At 51.9% G+C, this 12,748-nt stretch overlaps 1 protein-coding gene and 1 long non-coding RNA gene across 2 annotated transcripts in view; one reads left to right on the forward strand and one right to left on the reverse strand.

Moving 5' to 3' along the window:
• Positions 1–12,748, forward strand: part of ARHGEF17 (Rho guanine nucleotide exchange factor 17) — a 39,760-nt gene that overhangs the window by 4,675 nt on the left and 22,337 nt on the right. The window lies entirely within an intron of this gene.
• LOC107308645 lies at positions 3,381–4,713 on the reverse strand. Its single transcript, XR_001552868.2, has 2 exons — positions 4,394–4,713; positions 3,381–3,656 (listed from the first exon to the last, which is right to left on the reverse strand). It is a non-coding gene; the product is annotated as an uncharacterized LOC107308645 (long non-coding RNA).

The following is a 12,748-nucleotide window of genomic DNA, read 5'->3' on the forward strand; positions in this document are numbered from 1 at the left end:
GGGCGAGGGTGGCTGCCTTACTGTTATCAGCACCCATTTTCTGCTCGATCCACCTCTTTCCTTGCTCTGTGCTCACTGATTCCCCACCTCCTTCTCCCAGCAATTGCGAATGAGAGCAGAAATCCTCCTTGCTGAGTTCCCAGCACCCGTGGCCAGGTGGGTGCTGGGTGCTGCGTCACGTCCCACCCCGCAGATGGGTGCGGGTGGTGGCAGGTTGGGTTCTTTTCCCAGCCCCAGGCTGCAGGAATAGCAGCTCACAGCTGCGACGTGCCCTGCTTTCCGCGTGTTTGTTTGCACTAAATAATTTATGGATCACGTTGGTGCCGATTCGGTTGACGCCTCCAGGGTGATTGGGAAGGAAGAGGAGATGGAGGGGCGAAGATAATGGCATCGCCATGGTATTGGTGGGAGAGGGGACCCCAGCACTGTGCTCTTTGGGAATGGGGTTGGGGTGAGTTTTGCTGTATTTTTGGATGGTGTTGGTATAGACCAAGCGCTCAGCTCCCCATGATGCATCTACAGTTTGAGGGTCTGGTCTGTAATAATTGTTGGGGAATAATTAATGGTTGCAAGAGACCTCATGATCATGGAGTGAGAAGTGCTGTAGGAGCACCAAGCATTGCAGTTCCCAACCAGGAGCATACAGGCCGATCGGGGACTCATTTGGAGCAGATTCTACCCCAGCCAACCCACTACAGCACCAATTGCTGGCAAAAAGGATCCCAGTTTGGCTCAGCATCACCTTGAGGCCGTGGGGTCAATGGTGCTCACCTTGTTCGAACCCAGCACCACGGGGGCAAATTTTGCCTTTTAAGGCCAATGCCGCAGCCGTATCTTTGAATCTCCGAGCCTCTTTGAGCTGCAAAGAACTTAAAGCAGCATTTTATTTCCCTTTGATTTATTAGAGGGCGGCGCTGGGATGTTTTATTTCAGATGGCACCGACTGTGGCCAGGGGGGGTTGAGGGGGAACTACGTTGCTTTCATTGTAGGGCACAGCACCAAGGGCTGGATGTAACCTGGGACCTCCAGGGAAGAAATTATCCTCATCTTCCATTTATTTTGTCTTGATTTCTCTCCCCTTTGGTTCAGGCTGCTCCTCCGCTCCATTCCACTGTCATTCCTCCATGGGGGCTTTTGCTCTTCCAAAATGGTTCTGCATCACAGCATCTGTCTGTCCTTCTGTCCATCTCTGGGAAGTAATGAAGGGGTCTGGTGTTTTCACAGTGCTCTTCCCCAGGGAAACGTTCCTCCTTTCACAGCTCTGCCTTATCCTGATTCATTATGAGCTGCCTTTCATTCACCCAGCACAGCTGTCCAAGGGTTGTTTGAGCCCAAACTGCAATCCCATCAAAGGTGAGGACCATTCCCAGCACCACCAAGGAATTACTTTCATACTTTGCATTTTTTCCCCAAACTTATTTGGCGTGCACGAAGAACAGAGATCCAAAACCCTGAGCAAAACACAGTGCCCAAATCCCTCCGGCTGCTCTCAGTATGGCAGAACCCCAACCCAGCCCCAAGGATCCCCCATTTTCTCACTGGTGCCTGCTGGGCTGCGTGTGCTGGCGGGTGGCTGCAACGTGCTGTTCTGTAACTGTTTGTCCTGGGCTCCTTCCAGCAGTTCTCTATGGGGCCGGGGAGTCCCTGGTGCCGAAGAGCTTCAAACCCATGCATCCCACAGCAAAACCCTTTTGCAGCACAGAGTCTGCAGGGAGAAGCGACGCTTTGGAGGCAGCAGGATAAAAAACGCATAATAAATATAAGGAAAAATGAGATTTCCTGGCAGCAGCATCCCAAAAGCAGATGGGATGGGGGGCGCATGTGCTCCCTGGTGGGGTGGAAGATCAGGTGTGTTCGCTGCCATGTGCTGTTTGTTGACTTAGTAGCGGTTGGACCCAATGGGAAAATATTGACTTAAACGTAGCACCTCGTAGGATAGAATGTGTCATGGGAACGCAGGCCTGGTGCAGCCTTCCCCCACCTGGTGCTGCCCAACAGGGACACATGAAGAAAGCTCTTTTGGGATGGAGGGAGGAGGAAAAGTGGATTTCCTTTTCCCCCCTTCCCCCTAAAAGTGGGGTTGCAGTGGGGGGTACGTGGTGGGACCGGGGCTTGCAGCATCCTTTGTCCTCATGCCACCCCTCTGCTCCCTTCTCACCCATCTCCATAGGAACCACATTTTGGGCCATGGTTGGGAGTTTTCTCCTTTTTTTCCCTTGCTGTTGCTGCAGATCTATAATTACATGGCTGGGGCGGGGGAATCTCAGCTTTTCTCCCCCAGGAGATATTTTGGGTGCTCTGCTTTCAGGTTCTGCCTGTGCCATCAGGCACAGCCCATGGGGACACCGGCTCTGGGAGGGGACATCAGCTCACCCTGCACCCTAACAGTAGGGAAGGCACAAATTTGGGGTTTGAGGGAAGCACAGTCCAGAAGAGGTGATGGATGGCTGTTGCTTATTGTCACCTCTGGATGTGGCTGTCAGAGGGGTCAGTGATGTGAGGCAGCAGCCACCCCTGTGCCAATGAGGGTTGGGTCAGGATCTGGCCCTGGAGAGAGAGGGCTGGCACTGGGCTGGCCAGATTCATGGGGATGTTTTACACATGCAGGGGTGCATAGGGAGATATGCATATGCATCATTGATACCTGCCAGCCAAATTCAGCAAAGACTCTGTGGTTTCCAGATCTTATTTCTGCAGTTATGTTAGTGTCCAGCAGACTCTTTGCACATCCTTAGTGTCTTGTGTCCTATCTGCAGGGAGACTTCTTTCCTTCCTCCCCTCCTTTCTTCTTTCCTTCCCTCCACTCACACACAAACCCATCTCCATAAATCTCTATCCACCTGTCTCTGTTGATTTCCATGCATCCATGCATCCATCCATCTCCATCCATCCATCCATCCATCCATCCATCCATCCATCCATCCATCCATCCATCCATCCAACCATGCATCCATTCATCTCCATCTATCCCCCCACCCACCCATCCAGCATCCATCCACCTTTCTCCATCCATCTCCATCCATCCCTCCACCTTTCTCCATCCATCCATCCATCCATCCATCCATCCATCCATCCATCCATCCATCCATCCATCCATCCATCTCAATCCATCCATCCATCCATTCATCTCTAACCACTCATCTCCAACCATTCTTCCATCCATCTCCACCTTCCACCTACATCCTTCTCCATCCATCCATCCATCCATCCATCCATCCATCCATCCATCCATCCATCCATTCATCCATTTCTAACCTCACATCTCCGTCACAGAGTCATAGAATATCCCATTCCGAAAGGGACCCACGAGGATCATTGAGTCCAGCTCCTGTTCCACTGCTATCCCAGGTTTTTCTTACATCTTAACCAGTGAACCTAATTCAATAAGATGATAGAGTTTATTTTTTATAGAAGATAATATCCTTCAAGGGTGATTCTTGGCCTTCCCATCAGTTTTCCAAGGCCCATATTAAACTGGTAGGAATTTACTGGCTGAAAAAGGTGGAGGACTTGTAATTCACCAGCATGCATCACTTACAGTGGCACCATCTCCACTGCATTTCCAGACCTCAAAGACAGCAGGAAGCAGGACCTGCAAATTGTGCACTATTTATAAGTGTCTGCAGAGAGCAATGTGTCCCCAAGGCTGCCAGTACTGTAAGAAAGAAGAAATTTTAAAGCTTGATGCATCCTGATGCAGTCATCCTTCTCTGTCCGTCTGTTCAACCATCTCCATCCTTACCCATCCATCTCCATCCATCTCCATTCATCCACCAATCCATCCATCTCCATCTTTATCCATCCACCTATCCGTTCATCCATTTCCATCCACCTTTTTTCATCCTTATGCAGTCATCCTTCTCTGTTAATCAGTACATCCATCTCCATCCTTATCCATCCATCTCCATCCTTATCCATCCATCCATCCATCCATCCATCCATCCATCCATCCATCCATCCATCCATCCATCTATCCATCTCCATCCTTATCCATCCATCCATTCATCCACCTCTATCCTTATTCATCCACCTATCCATCTATCCATCTTCATCTCCATCTCCATTCATCCATCCATTTCCTTCTTTATCCATCCACTTAATTTATCCATCGATCTCTATCCACCCTTTTCCATCCACCCATCCATCCATTATCCATCTCAATCCATCTCCATTGTTATCCATCCATCCATCCATCCATCCATCCATCCATCCATCCATCCATCCATCCATCCATCCATCTCCATCTTTATCCATCCTTCCATCCATCTCCATCCACCTTTTCCCCTTTTCCCATCCACCCACTCATCCATCCATCCACCCATCCCCATCCACCCACCTCCAGCACCCACTCCCAGACCCACTGGCCCCATAGATTTGCTTTGCAGAACATACATGGTCCATCTTCCAGAACATCTGATCCTGTAGGCATCAAATCCACGTTTGCACAGCCCGAACCCACTGAACTGAGCGCTCTGTGATTTGCACTGTGGTTCTTCCAGGCCAGGATGTGTCCAGAGGGGAACACTGGCTGCTTCCACCCCCTTTCCCCACGCGGCTCTTTTTAAAGCTCTGATGTTTGGTCCCGTTGGGGCTGTTTCTCCAGGCTCTCTCGGTTTCCATGGCGAGGATGGGTGAGGAATTTCAAAGGGAAAGGCTCCAGTAAATGAACTCTCTCTATAAATAGCATGTTTGCTTTTCGGTCTTTGGGAACCGCGGGCTGGCCAATAGGAGGGAGAGTGAAAATCAGCATCTGGGTAAAAATATTCCAGCAACTCGAGCTTCTCGCAAACTCCTGTTGGTCTGCGCTGGAGGAGAGGGCCCAGAGCTGCACACCTTCAGGCTCCAGCCCCAGTCTCCCAGTCCCTGCCCACACAAGTCACTGGGACCAGTTCTTCCGTGGTGGTGGCTGTGGCCATCGCTAACCCTGGACTGTGTCCCCCTCAGTTGTCTTATATTGTTAGGCATATTTAAGTATGCCTATAATCCCTATAATTTGAGGGCTGGGGGTGCCAGTGAGTGCACCAGGCTGGTGACACCACTCCATCCTCATATGTCCCCAATCCTCTGTGTATTGATGCTTGTGCCTTTTTGGGAGCCAGGAGTGTCTGTATGCCACCAGTCATCTCAGTGATGACATCCAGACCACCAGTGGACACCACAAGGACATGGTATCATCCCTTTTTGTGGAACTAGAGGTGATTAACGCCACCAACCACCCCAGCGGTGCCATCAAGGCCATCAATGGACCCCACAAGAACTTGGCACTGGGGCAGGGGTGTGCTGGGGGAAGGAACATCCGAGGTGCTGCACGCTGACATCACTCAATGAGTGCCTTCTGGAGGACACATGGGACCCAGTGGGAGGATGGCAGTGGTACCAGCGTGGGGACATCAGCATTGCACGAGCAGGACTGGTTAATATTTCCCTGGCAGGGCCACAGGGTTGCTATTTGTGACTGCACGTTCCCTAGCCCGCTGGTACTCTCCAAAGAAAACAAGCAGGGAGTTGTTTGCATGGGAAGATTGGCATCTCCCAGCCTGGGATATGGTTTCCTGCTTTTTTTAGCTGGGGTAGCAGGAGACTCGCTGGCTTGCCCTGATTTGGCATACTTCTCCTTTCTTTTTTTACGGGTTTTATCCTGACCCCACGGCAGAAATCCTATCACTGTTGGTAGCAGACCGCACTGCAGGAGCCGGTGCTGCACGGGGACACACAACGTTGCTTTTCCATCTCACTTCTGGTTGCCCAAAGCCCTGCTGCAATGGGATATAGATGGCTCAGAGCTTCGGTCACCAGAGACGGGGGTCACCCCTCTGCCACCCGCACCCGCCGCAGGTCAGTAGGTGCCAAAATGCCCTTTTCTCACCCCAGTGTGACAGTGATGTTGTGGGGATGGTGTGACCTCTCACCTTGATGTGATGCGCCATGGTCGTTTCTGTGCCCCCCCCCCCAGTTGCTCCTTGCTGCCCTGTCTGTGGCCATGCCGGGTCAGGGGACCTGCTGTGGGGCCGGGATGGCTGTGGGGTGCAGGTAGTACTGGGGATTGGTTCCATTGAGGGCTTCTCCTGGTGGTTTCCAAGAGCATGGTCAGGGCAGGGTGACCATGCACAAGGCTGGGATAGGGGCATGGCATGGTCTTCTTGGGGCTCCTGGGTGCCCATTACCTCCTGGGTGTCCCTAGGCACCCAGGTGTATCTCGGTTTGTGGATGACCATAGATGTCTTGGGTGTCAGCTCCTTGGTAACCATGTGGTCTTGGGTGGCTCTTGGGTGCCCATCAGTTCCTGGGTCCTGATGGATTCCTGGGTGCTCTTAGACTCCTGGGTGGCTCCTGGGTGCCCATCAGCTCCTGCATGCCTGAGGGACTACTGGTATCCCTTTGCTCCTGGACTCCTCCATATTCCTGGGTACCCATAAGTTTCTGGTGTCTGTTGACTCCTGGCTGCCTCTTGGCTCTTGGTGTCCATGAGCCCCTGGGTGGCTCTTCAGTGTTTGTCAGTTAGTTCCTGGTTTCTCATGGACTCTTTGGTGGCTCCTGGGTGTCCATCAGCTCCTGGTGTCCATTGGCTCCTTGATGGCTCTTGGCTGTCTATAATCTTGTGCATACCCATGAATTCCTTGGATGACTCCTGGATGCCCATCAGCTCCTCAGTGTCACCAGCTCCATCAGCTTCCAAGTTTCCAACAGCTCCAGGGTACATCAGATCACCTCTACTGCCACTGACTCCTGGCGCCCATTACCACCTGGGTGTGTGTGAACTCCTAGGTGTCTTTTGGTGTCTGTCAACTCTTGAGTAGTCATCAACTCTTGGGTGTCCTTTAGGTCTTGGGTGCCTGTAGTTCCTTTTTCCCCTGGGTTTGGAGTCCCTATGGTGTTCTAGATGTCCTCCGGGTCTTGGGTGCCCATCAGCATCAAGGTGCATGTGGATTACTGGAGTTCCACAAACCACTGGGGATCCACAGATTCCTGGTGTCCATCATCTCATGTTGCCCATCACACCCTGGGTGCCATCAGGCCCTCTTGGGTAACCCCCTTTTGCTTGCTCCCTCCTCTCCATGCCCAATGCCCTATAAGACCAGGCACCCAACCACCTCCTGCCCACATGCACTAAGAGACAGGGACAGGACCTGCAGATGTCCACACACCGCTCCAGTGGGATTGCAACAGGGCAAGGATGGAAGGATGGTTGCGTGGTCCCAGGACTGGGTGAGCACCCACTGGGCACCGTTCATGGATTGGATGTAGCAGTAAGGATGGGGGCTGTGCTGCTGTGTTCTGACCTAAGCATCTGGAAAGCAGCGCTCTCAGGCTCTGACCTGCGTGACTAAAACTTGAGCAAAAAAAAAAAAAAAAAGAAACAGAAAAAAAAAAAACCCCTTCCATATTTGGTGAAAGCTGCTCTGGGGCCTGGCGGCCCACATCCCCCATGGCAAGCTTAACCTTCTGAGTGCAGTGAGTTTTGTAAGGGCTCGGCATGAGCAAGGGAAGAGTTCTGGGGGTGTGAATAGGGACAAGCATTGCAGAAGGATGGCATGGGGAGGATGTTTAGATTTGGAGATAGCGTATGGGTACCACATGGAACAACACACTGGGGTCCACCGCGGCCCTAACGGTGGTGGCGGTACTGCTAGAGGAGGAGGGAAACCCCTCCCAGAGCCCTCCTGGTGCAACCTGCGGCCCTGATTCCAATTAAAACCACGTGGGCAGAGCCCTGCTGCCCCGCTGCATGCTTGGCTGATGAGTTTTTGCCTCTCCGGGAAATGAGCCTCCCTCCTGCCCCCATCCCCATCACGTGCCTGGTGGTGATGCTCACCGGGACAGCATGGGGTGCCCAGCACCCTTCTTTGCATCCTGGAAACATTGCTTCATCATCTCCATCTTTAAAAATTTAATTAAAACAAAACAAAACAAAACAAAAAAAAACCACCCAAATCTGGCTTTTTTTCTCACACTTTAAAAGCAGAATTGCAGCCAGGCCGTGTCCTCCTGGGATGAATCACCGCAGCCCAGCAGTCAAAGAAGGGAAAGATGAGCTGAGCCGTCCCATCCCCTCCTCCTCCATCCCTCCTTCTTCTCCCGGACGTTTGCTTTCTCCTTGGGAGCATCCCTGCACCAAAGCGGCGCTCCTCGGAGCCTGGGAAAAAGCACGGCTGAGGCAAAAGCAAACATCTCCATCCCGAGGGCTGCGAATAAACACCGGGGTATTATTAGTAACCGGAGCAGAGCTTGAAGCAGGACTGCTGATTTATGCTCGTATTTCCTTTAAAGAAGTTACACTCTGGAAAGGGGTTGGGATGGTTCTTACCCGTGGGAGAACAGCGAGTGGCTGGGTGGATGGATGGATGGATGGCCACCAGCATCCTGCCTTGGCACAACCCCTCTTCTTCTGTTTTTTTGTCAGGAAAACACACCATGCATGAGTGGTACCCAGGGATGGAGGTGGTTTGTACCAGATATGGTGGAGATTGGTACCCAGGGATGGATGGGTCGGGGCCAGGGATGGTGGACATTGGTGTCCAGGGGTGGAAGTGGCCAGTAAAGGGAGGTGGTGGTGAATGGCATCCAGGGGTATAGGTGGACAGTGCAGTGGATGCTGAAGGTTGCCAAGAATGGAGGTGGCCAATACCAGGAGTGGTGGAGATCAGCACCCAGGGATAGATGTATCTGAACTAGGGATAGTAGAGATTGGTATTCAGGCATGGAGATGGCTGGTGCCATGGATGGTGGAGATTGGTACCCAGGGATGGAGGTGGACAGCATCATGGATAGTGGAGATTGGCAGGAATGGAGATGGCCAATACCAAGAATGGTGGAGGTTGACACCAAGGGTGGATGTATCAGGACCAGGGATGGTAGAGACTGGCAGCCAAGAATGGAGGTGGCCAGTTCCAGGAATGGTGGAGATTGCCAGGAATGGAGGTGAGCAATACCAGGAATGGTGGAGATCAGCACCCGGGGACAGATGTGTTAGGACCAGGGATGGTACAGATTGGTATTCAGGCATGGAGGTGGCCAAGACCAGGAATGGTGGAGGTTGGCATCAAGGGATGGATGGATGAGAACCAGAGATGGTAGCAATTGGCACCTGGGAAAGGAGGTGGCGGATACCGGGGATGGTGGAGATTGGTGCCCAAAGATGAAAGTGGCCAATTTCAGTGATGTTGGAGATGGGCACTGCACAAAAATGGCTGTTCCCAGCTCCATCCCCAGGCCAGAGGCAGAGACACTGGGACAGCTTGCAGGCAGACAGACTTCAGGGCACTGGGGACGAGTAACGTGGGAAGGGATCCAAGAGCTGCACGCCGCTTCTGCCGGTGGGAAATTCATCCCGAGGCAAAGGGCCAGAGAAGGGCTGGGCTGGGTGGATGGGCTTGCCTTGAAAGCTATACAAACTCCAATCAAACCTTCTGGTTAAAAGAGGAGGGAATGTGATTTTTCCGAGTGATTTTTTTTTCCTGCCAGAAACCAAGCAATTGAGGAAATACGGAATTGGATGTAATAGCATCATCCGAGTTATTTAGGTTTCACGTCAGCCACATCAGTGCAAACCGCCAGCCCTATAAACGGCTCATTTCATTAACCTCAAACCTTCCTCCAGAAACCCCTCCTCTGGCCCTCGAGTCATCCTGAGAAAGTGCAGGGAGAAAGGAGCGCTCGGCTGGGAAAGTAGAGAGGGGTCAGAGAGCAGCTTGGGATAGGGATGGCTGTGTCACATTCCCAGCGGTGGTTGAAGCTCCCCAAAGGTAATAAATTGTCTGTTATCTGGTGTGTAGATTTGTAGATTTGGGGTCATTTTGCCCCAGAACGGGGGTTCCTTGTGTGCAGAGGATGGAGCATCTTGCAATGTGCGAGCAAGCTTAACGCACCGGGGAGATGCCACCAGAAACCAATTAATGGGCTGGAAATGGCTCTGCCTTCTTTCTGTGCCCTTTTCTCCTTATTTTGGGACAAATAAAGCATTAAAGCTGTTAATCCAGCCCTGCACATTGGGCATCCCATACACTGCATCCTCCCCAGGGTAGGGGACTGTCCCCAAAGGCAGTGGCTCTCGTTGTGTCCCAGCTCCCTCTAGTGGGATCAGCCCTTGGGAGAGCAGAATTCCCAGTTCCTATCCCAGTTCCCACCAGTTCCTTGCACAGGGAGGAGGAGAGACCCCCGAGTTGGGTACAGCTTGACCCTGGTTTTGCTTTTCCTTCAAGAATTCCCACCTTATTTGCAGTATGTCAGGAGCTGGTGGCTGGGGACAAGCTGTAAACGAGGGAAGCAACTTGTGTGTGCGTGCCTGATTTTATGCTTTCCATTTTGGCACATGCTGAGGGGGTGGGAAGAAAACTGCATCTCTCGACGCAGGGCTTGCTCCTCCTGCAGGACGAGCTTCAAAGCAGCAAACTCTGCTCCAAAAATGATCCCAAATGCTCTGGTTTTACCTAAAGCAGGGCCCTCAAAAAAGAGCAGGGTGCAAAGGCAGTGATGGTTGCACTGGATGCTGACACCCACCCTCATGTCCCATTTCCTGCTGGCAGTGGGGCTGTGACATGCACTGATGTGTGCACAGTCTCAGCCTTATATGGGTGGGATTAAGGTCAGGTTGACACAATAGGGACCATTTCCAGCCCCTGTACAGCCTTATACAGCTCCCTTTCTTCTAAAATCTCTATAAATAAACAAGAAATAAAAACAATTGGAGGACTTTCTTGCATATTTTGCAACACAAAGGCCCCAACGATGCCCAAGTTCATAACATCATCCATCCCTGACATCCATCAAGGAACGACTGGATGTTGTATTGAGGGATATGGTTTAGTGGGAGCTATTGGTGATAGGTGAACAGTTGGACTGGATGATCTTTTAGGTCTTTTCCAACCTTGGTGATCCTGTGATTCTATAATCCATTGCTGTGGACATTGAGCGCCGTGGATGCCAGCTCTGCATTTATATTGGTGTTTTGAGGATGAATTAAAGCCTGAAGATGGATGGGGACGTGGCTGTTGCTAGCCAAGGTTGTGCTGCTCCAAAGGGATTCCTTATGTGCCATAAGGCGCTGTGGCTGCTGGGTTTGATGCTCTCAGGGCCCCATTGCTCTGAGCTGTGGACCCGTTTGAGCCCCATTGCATGACAGTGGAGCAGAGCAGCTCAGATAACTCCTGGACTCTGGGATTCTGCTCCCTGCAGGGTAGGGTTGGGGTTGCTATTGCAGGAGAGGAAAGGGGAAAACCAAAGGGGGGAAGCCAGCAGTTTTCCTGGTGGGATTTGGGGTTGAGGGAATGGAGAACCCGCGGATCGATGGCATCGGGTGCCAGAACTACAAATAAAGCTCATCCGAGAGGAAGTCTCAAGGTGTTTACAAAGAGCCTCTCTAAAAATAACCCGCTCATATTTTAGCCCTCCCTAAAAATAGGCTGCGCTGCTCGAGTGGCCCAAACACTCCCAGGAATTTCCTGTGGGCTGCGGGCCGCGCGCAGGGGGGTCCGGGCTGGGCAGTGGCGCGTCAGCTTTCCCTCCCCTTCTGACAGCAAGAAAAGCTTTGGGTGCTGTAGGGCTCAGCCCTGCTGCCTCACTTGGCCTTTTCTCCATCCCTCCTCCCTCTTTTTAAAGCTCTCAGGGCGCTGCCATAGGAGCTCAACGCTAACAGTAGACGCTGGAGAATCCACTCGCGGCGCCGCCATGGGAAGGGGTTGACTAAAGGACTGGGGGTGGATGGGAATGGGGACTGCTTTAGGGATATGGGAATGGCCTTCTGCACAGGGAGAGGGTTGAAACTCCTCCCTGGGAGTAGTGGGGGCCAGTGGATCTGGGGTGGAAACCAAAACAGGTCTAAAACTGCAGCCTCGGTTGATGAGAGGTTGCAACCCACCCGGGTCCAGGGTTACAGTGGAAATGAGTCTGGGATTGCAACCCTGACATGTCCAACACTGCAGCCCAAATGAGTCCAGGACTGCAGCAGAGATGGGTCTGAGATTGCACTTGCAGTGGATCCAGGATTGCAACCCCAATCAGTCCTAGACTGCAACTTCTGTCGGTCCAGGGTTGCAATCCAGATGGATCTGGGATTGCAATCCCATTGGGTTCAGCATTGCAACCCCAATGGGTATGGGATTGCAATCCCAATGGATTCAGCATTGCATTCCCAATGGGTCTGGGACTGCACTCCCAATGTGTAAAGCATTGCAACTCCAATGGGTTTGGGATTGCAATCCCAATGGGTTCAGCATTGCAACCCCAATGCGTATGGGATTGCAATCCAATGTGTTAAGCACTCCAACTCCCAGTGACTGTGGGACTGCAACACCAATGGCTCTGGGTTTCCAATTCCAATGGGTCTAGGACTACAATCCCAATGTATTCAGCACTACAATCCATATGTGTCTGTGACTGCAGTCAAAATGGGTCCAAGACTGCAACTGAAATAGATATCAGACTGCAGTTCAAATAGTTCAAAGATAGGTCAGCAGATAGGTCAGACCCAGATAGGTCCAGAATTGCAAGCACTGCAACCCCAATGGGTCTGGGATTTCAGTCCAGTGGGTCCATGGTTGCAGCCCAAATGGACCCAACTTTGCAACCCAGATGAGCTGCGTATGGAATTGCAGCCAAAATGGGTCTGAGACTGCAGCCCCACTAAACAAGGACTGCAACTTAGATGGGTCTAATATTACAACCCAAATGGGTCCAATATTGCAACCCAAATGGATCCAAGATGGCAACCCCAGTGTGTCTGGGATTACAGACCAAATGGGTCTGGGACTG

This window comes from Coturnix japonica, chromosome 1 (assembly GCF_001577835.2).
Source record: "Coturnix japonica isolate 7356 chromosome 1, Coturnix japonica 2.1, whole genome shotgun sequence".
NCBI lineage: Eukaryota > Metazoa > Chordata > Aves > Galliformes > Phasianidae > Coturnix > Coturnix japonica.